Source organism: Triturus cristatus, chromosome 4_1, assembly GCF_964204655.1.
Source record: "Triturus cristatus chromosome 4_1, aTriCri1.1, whole genome shotgun sequence".
NCBI classification, from domain to species: Eukaryota; Metazoa; Chordata; class Amphibia; order Caudata; family Salamandridae; genus Triturus; species Triturus cristatus.
Window position 1 is genome coordinate 1036805672 of NC_140585.1, and position 13753 is coordinate 1036819424.

The following is a 13753-nucleotide window of genomic DNA, read 5'->3' on the forward strand; positions in this document are numbered from 1 at the left end:
TGTACCTCCCTCTGCCGTGCCATGTGTCAACTGGGAGCGGCGGTGTGCCAGCGCTGATGGTGCCAGGCGAGAGCTGTCCTCGCCATAGAGGAGGTCTTGCCCTTGGTTGCGCTGGAAGTCTGTCTCCTGCTGGGCGCCCCCGCAGAAAGCATTGCAAATTGTTTCCAGGTAAAAACACGAGGCTCACGGGGCTGCCCGTGTTGCAGCGTGGAAAATCAAATTCCCCCTTCATCACAGACCAAATACAGCAATAGCAAATTCACTCAAATACATTCATTGGTGGGGCCCATAACACCAACACTCATACTTCATTGATCTGCTTCCCTAGAGGAATAAGTTTCTGACATGAAAGCAATATCTTTACCTAAACCCTAAATGCATTGAATACTTTATTAACTCCAACCCTGTGATATTCCCCTCATTGGGTGATGAATCAATTTAGTTGTTTTGTAGTTTAGTGATCCAATTCATTTATCTCGACTCTTCTCTTATCCTAGTTTTCTTCTTCAAATAATCGACACAACACATTTGTCAATTAATCAAATTTCGTTTATCTAATAAAATTACAAATTGTTAGAAACCATTATCCAAACCACAGAACATCATATTTACCTAATCTGGCTAATAGTCGTCCTCTAAGTCAGTCAAGTTGTGGGAAAAAAAACTTTAAATTCATCAAAGTCAGGCCGCAATTCAGTCTCTCAAAGATTCAGCATAACAGCTGTCCAACAGTGTCACCGTCCTCTCCATCAGCATAACGTCAGGAAATCGAGTTTCTCAAAGAAGAGAGTTTTTTAGTTCACTTCCCTACCTACTTTATAATGAAATTAATGTCAAAATGTATCAACATTGGGGTTTAGACTGTCCTCATTGGTGGACATGTGGTCAAGCGGTAAAGTCATAGTCCACAGGATTAAGTCATCGCACTTGCTGGTTCCGGTTTTAAAGACAGTCCATTGTATTATCCTTGGCGAAGCTCCCAGTGTGTCCTTGGTAAGAACATCATCTCCTGGGGTCAGGACTAGGCCATTGTTGCTGGCAGTGACGCATGCGCACTTCACCAAGAACCTCGTGTGTCAGCAGCAGTCACGTTCTACGTCTCGGTCAGCCATCTTGAAATAGGCCGAACAAAACACAAAAACGTAATTAAAACATAGAAATGGCTAATAAAGTGTTAAACCCTCACTAATTCCCTTATGTGTAAGTAATTATCTAGCATAATAGCAACATTCAAAGCGTTTATACTCACTCAATGATGCGCAACTTACAATTACATCACAAAAGCAACATATATCATGCAATATTCTAATTTTCTACTATTAGTATGCGTACATATGTTAGTATACAATTAGTTTAGCCATGCAAAGTGCAATTCCCACGTGTAATTCTTTTGTTAATATAATTGGTAAGTCTCCACTTCAAACAAATTAATAATATTACTATTAGTTGATTATTCAGATTAATATACACATGCAGAATGGGGGGGACATGCAAAATTTTGTACTACCCGCTCCAGCACCCGCTGGCATGCTTGTTCTTGGATGTACTTGCTGGAAAGCTCTGTTCCCAGTCCCAATGCAGTTCAGTGCACTGAGTGCAGCTTTCTTGTCAATTTTAAGCAACAGCAGTTTACACCTGCCTGAGCTTGTCAAATATTCACACGTGCCAATTTTTGAGAAAACCGAAGACAATTGATTAATTTGCTGCACAACAGAGTTACTTTGTTTCACTTTACCTTCTGAACATTTTAAGAGAGGTAGTAAACAATATAAAAGGGCAGGATTCTTTGACTCGAAAAGGGTGATATTCTAATTGCGTGAGGTAATTTATATTGTCACCTGACTGGTTTTCTTTCAAGACAGTACCGACCCCTCAGGTATCGCTTTGGTTTAAGCTTTGACGTACATTTTTTCTCAGAAGATGGCCACTTTAGAGGTCAGACCGCAAATAATAAGTAACCCGACCAATGGATTTTAACAAAGTTCATGTTGCACAAGCATCAGTGTTGGAATTGAAGCTGCATTTTAAATATCTTAACAAGTTAAGACACCTGCTGCAGAGATATGAGTGCCCTGCAATTTTCAGGGGATTTTAATAACATTAGGATAACTCTAGTGGGTAATGCAGTTACGGGACCGTTTTGTGTTTTGTCTAGTTTTTACTCGTAACTAGCGCCTGCCTGGCTACTCTTGCCCTGTCGTCTGCTGCCTGCTTGTGCCTGCCTCTAGCTGCAGGCCAGCCTGTCCTCAGGTGAGTGAGTCTGTCTGAGGCAGGAGTGATCTCAGGCGAGCTGAGGTCGGAGTGGAGTCTGAGAGGTGGGTGGGTGGGTATAGTGGTGGGATGAGATCTATGGAATCCGGGCATCATGGGTCCCTGCCAGGCTGCCGGCTGATAGTAAATGCAAAAAAACGTAATATAGGCCTGGTTCTGCAGGAGACTATTGATCCTGCTCCAGTTTGAGAGTGTGGATGGATGTTTATGCACTGTTGCATGGCTGCAGTGTACAGTCAAAAAGTGTTAATCATGATAAGTCACCCCCATCCCTGCGGTGAATTGCAGAGGGAGTATTGGACGGAGTAACATATGCCATGCCAGGAGGTGGGCAACCAGGCCCGGTCAGCCCACCTCCGCGGTAATTACCTACCGCCTAAGCTCACAGCCTGGAAAGCTGATTCAGAGGCTGCAGCGCGTGTTAATAATTTGCTTCTTAGTGTAAGCTGCAGCACACACCGCGCGATAAGATGCCTGCCATTAGTGTTATTGCTGAACTAGTTAAATCTCCCCTTGCCAGTTTCAGACTACCTTTAAATGTAGAAAGTTGATGATGCTTTCATAAATTACTTGGACACCTGCACCCAGCGGGTGCCACTTTCTGCACACACTGCTCTTAGACTCGGCATAGGGGCACAATGCACAAAGGCGCAGCCAGAGCTGCGTGGGTGGGTTTTTGGTAGTCCCAAGTTTAAGGCGTACAAAGGCTCCTTCGCGGAAGGCTAGCAGGTGCCACCAGAAGGGCTGGAGTTATGCAGAGTGTGACATCCAAACTTTGCCAGTGGCGAACCCAACCTTGAATGTGCAGATAACAAAGTGTATTTGAAAAGCGCACATTCACCCAATATTATCTTTGCGCTGAATAACAGATGTTTATCGTTACCCAACTCAATAGAACTCATTTTATCTACCTCAGAAGGATAAAATGCCCGTTGGGATTTGAACCTGTGACCACGAAAACACAGGCCCCCACAGTGGACGTATTAATCCACCCGAGCTGGCTTCAGTTACTTAAGGGGGCGTGGACTAGGGTGTAAACAACTAGGGTGTAACCAAGGAAGCAACAGGGCCATGTGCGAAAAGGGGTGGGAAAGGCACAACGCACGGGTCACAAAGTCTTACCACTGACACTGCGCACATGTAGGGTCTGGGGACTCACTCAGCCAGGAGCCTGCCAATCTACTCATTCTGGAGATTTTTTGGGCATAGTCTGGAATATTTCTGCGAAACCACAAAAAACGAATACATCGGTTCAATCTCACCAGTGAAATGTAACTCTCGCAGACTTAATCTATACCTTGTTAATTGAGATGTTTGGGAATATCTAGTGAGGACGTCCGTTCATTGCCTGTGATGTCATTGTGGGCTCTGCTGACGTCTGATCAGGCCAGCATTGAGTATAGAGACTTGCTCGGATGCATTTCCCGGCGAGGCCTTGACGCAGGAAACAAACATTCCTCCAACCAGAAGCACACACCTTTTGAGGTTTCCAAAAATGAACGGAGACCCCCTACTGTTCAAGCAATATCTCCTAGGACGAATTGTGCTATTGAAAACCTAGGATTCCAAGTCGAAAAACGCTTTAGTCCGATTCCATCTCATAGATTTGCACATATTTGTCCTTTTATATAAAGCGCTTGGTCACAACTGGTTCTGGTAGGCACTAAATGAAACTACAAATAAATGATCAACGCAACAAAGAGTAAGGAACGGTAGCTGGGCCGGGGGACCTCCCTCGGTCTGCATTAGCGACTTCTAGTTCAAGAGAACTTGTTTTTTGGCTTTGCATCTGCTGCTTTCAGTTTGGTATTCCTATTTGAATCAGATAATGTTTATTAAAAGCAGTGGCGCCAATGACTAGGTACACTAAGCGGTAGACTGGTGAACATGATCTATCTGAAAGAAACACGTTAGTTAGATTCCTCACCTTAGAATATCCCCAGGCTGGATCCGGAAAGATTTTTGTAGCAATACCCCTTGCGCGTCGTTAGGCGTCGTCTGCGGCTCCGCGTCCGTCGTTGGCGTCGTGCGCCGGAATTAGATCGTCTGAGTACTTAGACGCCGCCCTTGCGCGCTGACGTCAGTTCTGCTTTTTTCCGCGCCAGACAGCGCCGATCCGGGAAGAGCTTACCCCTTAGTCAATTTTTGACTAAACTTTTTTGACTCTTTTTGGTCTTCTGTCGACTCTACTCTGGTGCCGGTAGGATGCCTGGGTTTAAAGCCTGTGACTCCTGTCATAGACTGCTGTCGGTGACAGACCAACATCGCCGGTGCCTTTACTGCCTGGGGGCCGACCACGACGCGGAGTCGTGCCCAGATTGTCAGGCCTTGACCTCGAAGGCTAGGCGGGAGCGGTCCCGTAAGCTTCTCGAGCTTCGGCACTCGGCTCCGCGCCGCTCACGGTCCCGGTTCAGGAGGAGGTCCAAGGACCGGTTGCGGAGCCGCAGTCACCATCATCGCTCGTCGGGCTCGAAGTCTTCGGGTAAATCGAAGAGATCTAAGAAGTCCAAGAGGCGACACTGCTCTGAGGACTCCCCTCGCCGGTCGCGCGACTCGGCCGAGGGTCAGGGTGGTCCCACCCCCGCGGCTCCGTCGGAGCTGCAGGAGCCGCGTCCATCCCCATACCAGCTGGTCCCTGAGACTGACGCGACTCCGGCGGAGGTCAGTGCCTTCCTTTCGGCCATGAGGGGCCTGGCTCCGCCGTAGACGCCTGCCGGCGTGCCTTCGGGCCCCGCGTGCTCGACTGGGCGACCTTGCGTGCTGGTGGCTCTGGCCCCGGCGCCGTCGACTACTTCGGTCCCAACGCCGCAGGTCCCCGAGGGATCCAGGTCTGGATCTCTGAAGGCGCCGGTCGACCTCACAATGCCTCCTCCGCCGGCGCCGACATCGGTTCTGCCTCCGGACGACGCCGTTCCCCGGTTTAGCCCCTGTCCGGGCCCGGCGCCGATGGATGAGCGTTTCATCTTCCGCCCAGCTCTGATCATTCCTCCTGTTTATCAGGAATCGGATGATGGGGGCGACTGGGAGGGGTCTGAGGACCCTATGGCCATACAGGGCCAACTTTCACAGGACTGGGCAGACGAACTGAGGGATGCCAGTGGTCTGGACACTTCCCCGGACTCTGGTTTCATCTCTCCTCCGACTGTGGCCTCGGAGGAAGGTGCAGCTTTTTCAGTGGTGGTGCGCAAGGCGGCCGAAGCCCTGTGGCTCGAGTTGCCTGCTGTGGCTGTGAGGACTAACGTCCTCACAGAGATGCTTCAATCGTCAGCAAGCTCCACAGAGCCTCTGCTGCAGTTCAATGAGGCCCTTGTAGACGTTCTGCAGGGCACTTGGTCCAAGCCCTCCACAGTTCCTCCTGTGGATCGGAATGTGGCCCGGCGCCACCGCCCTGCTCCGGGCGACCCCAGTTTCCTGTCCCAACACCCCACCCCCGAGAGTCTGGTTATCCAGGCCTCCACTTCCCAATCCTCCTACACGTCCGCCCCTCCGGATCGGGAATCCAAGAGGCTGGAACAGTTCGGAAAGAAGCTGTTCTCTTCCCTGAGTTTGGGCCTGCGGTCTTTGAATACTGCTTGCCTCTTGGACCGTTTCTCCCACTCTCTGTGGGATACGGTGGAGGACGTGCTGCCCCTGTGTCTGGAGAAGACCCGTACTCGTCTCTCCCAGGCGCTTGCTGACGGGCGAGATGCAGCACGACATGCCATACGGTGTGGACTAGACACCACGGACTCGCTGGGTAGGGCGATTTCCACTACGGTGGTGCTCTGGCGCCACGCCTGGCTGCGGTCCACGTCTTTTTCGGGGGATGTCCAGAGTACCCTCATGGATATGCCCTTTGATGGCACGCGCCTTTTTGGTGAGAAGGCGGATAGTGCGCTGGCTCGTTTTAAGGACTCCCGGGCTACGGCCAGGTCCATGGGTCTCTCGGTCCCACGACCGCAAACTTCCGCCTTTCGTGGCCAAGGAAGGGGCGCCTCCTCACGTCTGCCTAGCCACCGGCTGCAGAACCAACCTGCACGCAGTCGCGGATTCCGCCGTGGCGGTACTGGAGGACAACGTGCCGGTCAGTCCACATCCACCCCGGCAGCATCCGCCTCAAAACCCTCCTAGTTCGAGCTTTCAGGCCCATTCCACGCCAGTGGGCGGCAGAGTTCGCCATCACCTGCTCCACTGGCGATCCATCACTTCGGACAGGTGGGTGCTGCAAATCGTCCGAAGAGGCTACTCCCTCCCCTTCGAGACGACCCCTCCAGCCATGCCACCGCAGTGCCACTGTTGGACAGGCCACACGAAGGGCTTGCTCCCTCCCCGCACGACAGGGCCCGAGCTCCGGCCCACCAGGCTTAACCCACGAAAAGCACCCGTACCCCGTCTCCCGACGGATCTTCTGCCCTCGGACCTCTACTCATCACGGGGCCCAGCCCCACCGGCTCCCCCGGCCGGTTCAAGCCGCCATCTTGGGCCCTGCACCACGAGGCCGCGTGGCCTCGCCCCGACCCTAAACCCCGGGCCTGACCGGCCCCGACATCCCGGCACCACCATCCACCCGGGAGGTGAGCGGACCACTTGGCAGGTCAATAGGAGGACGAAGTGTCAAGAGCTCTTCCCCCGCCAGGTGCCGATCGCCTCCAGCTCCCCCAGGCGCTGGCTCCACCCCCTGCTGGGTGTCTGGACACCTTCATCCCGGGCCCTCCGACCTCCAAGTGCGAGGGTCCGGACATCAAAGAGCGCCTGCCCTATAACTGGGGCAACTCCGGAGCAGGAAGGCAGTTGTATCCTGGAGTCGAGAGACACCGAGAGAACTCAGCCTTGACGGACTACTGGCGCTGCCGTAGCCCGCTCCTGTGAACCATCATCCTGCCTGCTGGCGCTGCCGCGGCCTTCTACAACATCCATCCTCGTCGGGACCTGCTGGCGCTGCCGCGGCCCGTTGTAACGACCATCCTCACCGGGACCTGCTGGCGCTGCCGCGGACCGTATATCGACCATCTTTCCGGGACCTGCTGGCGCTGCCGCGGCCCGTTGTAACGACCATCCTCACCGGGACCTGCTGGCGCTGCCGCGGCCCGTTGTAACGACCATCCTCACCGGGACCTGCTGGCGCTGCCGCGGACCGTACATCAACCATCTTTCCGGGACCTGCTGGCGCTGCCCGCACCAACTAAGCTCGAGGATTGCGAGCTAATCATCATCTCATCCAAACTACCTGACTGGTAGACAGACTGTCCCGCTACCCCTTACCCTGCTTTGAGAGACTTGAATCGAGGGGACCCCTGAGTCCAGACCTCCTTGTAACATTCGACCGTACCTTAAGAAGTGCTTATAAAGAACACTGAACCTTATCCGTGTGTGGTATCTGTCTGTGGGGGGGAAGTTACTTGTCTGTACGATCGCTGGAGACGGCTCTCCCCGGAGACCTCTCCTCCTGACCCCGGCCGACCCACCCGGTCCGTCTATCCTTTCTAACATTGGTGGCCAGCGGCGCGATCCGAATCAACGCGTAATCGTACAGAGAGTAGCTCACCCCACGACAACAACACGATGTCAGCCAAAGATAGCAACTCCACCGAGAAATTCCAAATGGATAAATTAGAAGAATACAACCACCGCGAACTGAGACAGTTCTGCATAGAACTTGGCATTGCTACCACCGGCCTGAGTACCAAAGATGATCTAAAGCACGCCCTAGAGTCGTGGACAGAAACTGGGGTCGCCGGACCCTCCGACCAAAGCAGCATCACACCAGAGGGGAACGCCACGGCTCCTGAGGAGCGGGGAACGGGCCTCTCGCAGGAGGAGATCCGAGAAAGAACCAGATTGCACGAGTTGGAAATGGCACGACTCAAGATGGATGGGGAACTCAAGTTAGCTGAACAGAAACTCAACCTCGAGCACATGCGGCTCCGAGATGAACGAGAAGAGAAGCAGAGACAGAGAGAGCTGGAGGAGAAAAAAATAACGCTCGAGCACGAGCGCAAACTGGCGGAAATAGAACTTCGGAAACAGAATAAAGAACTGGGGGTGCCTGAGCGACCACACACCCCGGGGCCAATCGAGAAAAAAGTCCACATCCCCAAGGATGTTGTCCGCGAGTATGTCCGAGAAGACGACATACAACAGTGGTTTAAAGCCTATGAGATCGCCATGACCTCCCACCGGATCGACCGGAGTGATTGGGGAGCCGGACTCTGGGGGAGGTTTATCAACGAGGGGCGCGATGCCCTACTGCAGCTCCCAGATCACCAAATGTCGTCCTACGACCACATGAAGGCTGCCCTCCTCACCCGGTACGGCCTCACACCCGAGATGTACCGCCAGAGGTTCAGAGATTGCACCCGGATCCCAGGTACAACTTGGGTAGAATACGTGAACTATTTCAGCCGTGCCTTCGAGGGTTGGATAAAGGGGAGCCAGGTCACCACCTACGAACAACTCTTCAACCTGATGGTATGGGAGCACCTGTCGAACAACTGCTTCGTCGAGCTCAGGCAGCACCTCCTCGACAGTAAGCTGACTGACCCCCGGCAGCTCGCCGCCGAAGCTGACCGATGGGAAAGCACCCGAGTGGGCCGGAGGGGGCCACACGAACAGAACAGAAACAACCAAGGCCAGCACCGTCCTCGGGGAGGAGGAGGGGGCCAGGGGCGAGGGAGAGACGCCTTGCCCGCAACACCCGTGGCCAGCACCCCGGCTCCGGCCGGTCGGGGCAACCCCCCGTGGCGTCCTGGGGTCCGAGCCAACGTCACGTGCCACCGATGCCAGCGAGTCGGCCACTACGCCAATGACCCGAGCTGCCCGCAGAACCAAACACCCAAGCCCCGCCAGGTAGCTGCCGCCGCCCTGGGGGAAGAGCGATCATTGGAGGAACCAGAGGAGTATGAGCCGGCCCAGCAAGAGTGGGAACCGGCCGCCATGGTCCTGGCGTGCTTAGGGGGAAGAGACATGGTCCCGCGGGCTCCCCTACCCGCTAACACCAGGAAATACGGTCAGTGGGTGACCATTAATGGACAGCGAGCCGAGGCCTTGTGTGACACAGGCGCCAGTGTGACGGCCGTCCGCTGTCACCTGGTGAAGCCCGAGCAGATCCTGCCGAACATTCTCTGCCCCGTCCGCTCGGCAGACAACTCTGAAAGTATGTGTCAAATGGCCTGCGTTCCATTCGAATGGGGAGGGGTCTCCGGCCTGTTGAAGGTGACGGTCCGGGACGATGCCCCCGTGGACTGCCTCCTGGGGAATGACCTCGAGAGTTCCCCGTGGGCCACCGTTGAGAGAAGAGAGCACCTGGGGATGCTGGGCCTCCCGGACTGGGCCTGCATAACCACCCGGTCCATGGCCGCCCGTGCCGTCCCTCGATCAGAAGAACCAGAATGGCCAGCACCTCCGCCCCCAGTCGCCCCAGTAGAAGACGACGACGAGGCCAGCCTCCCAGACCCGACGGCCGAAGGGGACGCGCAACCCCAGGACCTTCCTGACCTGGCTCAGTGGCGTCAAGAGGGGGGGCCCACCCAAGCACAGTTCCGCCAGGAACAAAAGACCTGTCCCTCCCTCGAGGGACTCCGCCAACAAGCCAGCGCCCAGAACGCAGGGGACTCCACCGGAACTCACTGGGTCTACTGGGATAACGACCTGCTATACAGCGAGCAAAGAATCGCCGAGCTGGGGGCCGGTCGAGTACTGGTGGTACCTCTCCGCTTCAGAGACTTTCTGCTCAACCTGGCCCACGATGTCCCCCTGGCTGGACACCTGGGCCAAGATAAAACGTACAGCCGCCTAGTGACCCACTTTTTCTGGCCGAAGATGAGGAACGACGTCCTGAACCACTGCCGATCTTGCCCCACATGCCAAGCCAGCGGGAAGAGTGGTCGGAAGCTGAAAGCCCCTCTGCAACCCTTCCCTGTGGTCACCACCCCGTTTGAGAGGGTGGGGATAGACATCGTGGGGCCTCTGGACCCCCGCACGGCACAAGGACACAGGTTCATCTTAGTACTGGTGGACCATGCCACCCGCTACCCCGAGGCGGTGCCCCTACGGACCGTGACAGCTCTGGTGGTTGGCCGGGCCCTAATGGGGATCTTCTCCCGGGTAGGCTTCCCCCGAGAAGTCGTCCGCGACCGAGGCACGAACTTTATATCCAAATACATGAAGTCCCTCTGGCAACAATGCGGGGTCACCTACAGATTCACGACCCCCTATCACCCCCAAGGGAACGGACTAGTGGAGCGTTTTAACCGCACCCTCAAGGGGATGATTGGGGGATTGGAAGAGCCCCTCCGTCGCCAGTGGGATGTACTACTCCCGTGCCTCCTCTTCGCCTACCGCGAAGTTCCCCAGAAGTCCCTCGGTTTTAGCCCTTTCGAACTCCTGTACGGGCACCCTGTGCGAGGGCCCCTCAGCCTAGTAAAAGAAGGTTGGGAGATGGCCCCCCTAAAGACCCCTCCAGACGTCTTCAAATACCTCCTGGCCCTACGCAATCAGACCCGGCGCTTCAGAGAGATGGCCAAGGCGAACCTTGAGGCCAGCCAGGAGGACATGAAGAAGTGGTATGATCACAATGCCTCCTCCGTTGAGTTCGAGCCTGGACAACAGGTATGGGTGATGTCCCCCACCGAACCATGTGCCTTGCAAGATAAGTGGACGGGGCCCTTCAAAGTGGTCGAGCGCAAAAGCCCCGTCACTTACCTCATCGACCTGGGGACCTCCCGGAACCCCCTTCGGGTCCTCCACACCAACCGACTCAAACCACACTTCTCAGCCTCCTGATGGCTACGGACAGTGGGGCAGAGGAAGACTCCGAACCCCTCCCGGATCTTCTGAAGACTCAGGAGAATGACGGCTCCGTGGACGGGGTCCGGCTCTCTGACGCCCTCACTTCGGAGCAACGCCAGGGCTGCCGGAACCTCCTGCTGCAGTTCGCTACCCTGTTCTCCCTCACCCCCGGGGTCACCCCTTGGTGTTTGCACGACGTGGACACCGGGGACAGTCCCCCTGTCCGACACCGGGCCTACCGCGTACCAGATCGGGTACGGGCCTGCATACAGGAGGAGGTGACCAAGATGCTCACAATCGGGGTCATCGAGCCCTCGGACAGTCCCTGGGCCAGTCCGGTTGTATTGGTCCCCAAAGCCGCTGCCCCCGGCACCGCACCTGAACTGAGATTCTGCGTCGACTACCGGGGCTTGAACGCTGTCACCCGAACCGACGCTCATCCGATCCCCCGAGCAGACGAGCTGATCGACCGGCTGGGGGCCGCCCGCTACCTCAGTATCTTCGACCTAACAGCGGGCTACTGGCAGATCGGCCTCACACCCAGGGCTCAGGAACGGTCAGCCTTCTCTACCCCCGATGGCCACTACCAATTCAAGGTCATGCCCTTCGGCATGAAGAATGCCCCCGCCACGTTTCAACGCCTCGTGAGCCAGGTCTTGGCGGGGCTCGAAGAGTTCAGCGCTGCCTACCTGGACGATATCGCTGTATACAGCCACCACTGGCCCGACCACCTCCGTCACCTCCAAGAGGTCCTACAGGCCCTCCAGCGGGCCGGCCTCACAATTAAGGCCGGCAAGTGCCAAATTGGCCAAGGGTCTGTGACCTACCTTGGGCACCAAGTGGGAAGCGGGCTGGTGGCCCTGCTACAACTTAAGATTGCTGCCATCCAGTCCTGGCAGCCCCCCGTCACCCAGACCGAGGTCCGAGCCTTCTTGGGGCTCACCGGCTACTACCGGCGGTTCGTGAAGGACTACGGCAGCATCGTGGGGCCCCTCACGGGTCTCACGTCCAAGAACCAGCCGAAGCGGATTAACTGGACCCCCGATTGTCAAGCGGCCTTCGAGAAGCTGAAGGCCGCCCTATGCACCGCCCCTGTGCTCCAGGCCCCCGATTACAGTCGGGAATTCATGGTACAGACCGACGCCTCCGACCACGGCATCGGAGCCGTCCTTTCTCAGTTGAACCCCGAAGGTCATGACCAGCCGGTGGCCTTCATCAGTCGACGTCTCCTGGCCCGAGAACAGCGCTGGAGCACCATCGAGAGGGAGGCCTTCGCAGTGGTGTGGGCCCTCAAAAAGCTCCGGCCCTATCTCTTCGGTACCCACTTCCGGGTACAAACCGACCATCGACCCCTGCAGTGGCTGATGCAGATGCGGGGGGAGAACCCAAAACTCTTGCGCTGGTCCATTTCCCTGCAGGGAATGGACTTCACTGTGGAGCACCGACCAGGCCAAGACCACGCCAACGCGGATGGCCTGTCCCGCTTTTTCCGCCTCGACGAAGAGAGTCCCCAAGGAGATGGGTGACTCTCCCCGCCTTCAGCTGGGGGGGACGCATGTTGGACAGGCCACACGAAGGGCTTGCTCCCTCCCCGCACGACAGGGCCCGAGCTCCGGCCCACCAGGCTTAACCCACGAAAAGCACCCGTACCCCGTCTCCCGACGGATCTTCTGCCCTCGGACCTCTACTCATCACGGGGCCCAGCCCCACCGGCTCCCCCGGCCGGTTCAAGCCGCCATCTTGGGCCCTGCACCACGAGGCCGCGTCCCTAAACCCCGGGCCTGACCGGCCCCGACATCCCGGCACCACCATCCACCCGGGAGGTGAGCGGACCACTTGGCAGGTCAATAGGAGGACGAAGTGTCAAGAGCTCTTCCCCCGCCAGGTGCCGATCGCCTCCAGCTCCCCCAGGCGCTGGCTCCACCCCCTGCTGGGTGTCTGGACACCTTCATCCCGGGCCCTCCGACCTCCAAGTGCGAGGGTCCGGACATCAAAGAGCGCCTGCCCTATAACTGGGGCAACTCCGGAGCAGGAAGGCAGTTGTATCCTGGAGTCGAGAGACACCGAGAGAACTCAGCCTTGACGGACTACTGGCGCTGCCGTAGCCCGCTCCTGTGAACCATCATCCTGCCTGCTGGCGCTGCCGCGGCCTTCTACAACATCCATCCTCGTCGGGACCTGCTGGCGCTGCCGCGGCCCGTTGTAACGACCATCCTCACCGGGACCTGCTGGCGCTGCCGCGGACCGTATATCAACCATCTTTCCGGGACCTGCTGGCGCTGCCGCAGCCCGTTGTAACGACCATCCTCACCGGGACCTGCTGGCGCTGCCGCGGCCCGTTGTAACGACCATCCTCACCGGGACCTGCTGGCGCTGCCGCGGACCGTACATCGACCATCTTTCCGGGACCTGCTGGCGCTGCCGCGGCCCGCACCAACTAAGCTCGAGGATTGCGAGCTAATCATCATCTCATCCAAACTACCTGACTGGTAGACAGACTGTCCCGCTACCCCTTACCCTGCTTTGAGAGACTTGAATCGAGGGGACCCCTGAGTCCAGACCTCCTTGTAACATTCGACCGTACCTTAAGAAGTGCTTATAAAGAACACTGAACCTTATCCGTGTGTGGTATCTGTCTGTGGGGGGGAAGTTACTTGTCTGTACGATCGCTGGAGACGGCTCTCCCCGGAGACCTCTCCTCCTGACCCCGGCCGAC

The 13753-nt window shown here is 56.4% G+C and overlaps 1 protein-coding gene across 6 annotated transcripts in view; it reads left to right on the forward strand.

The window, feature by feature from the left end:
• Positions 1-13753, forward strand: part of PLXNB2 (plexin B2) — a 774339-nt gene that overhangs the window by 749543 nt on the left and 11043 nt on the right. The window lies entirely within an intron of this gene.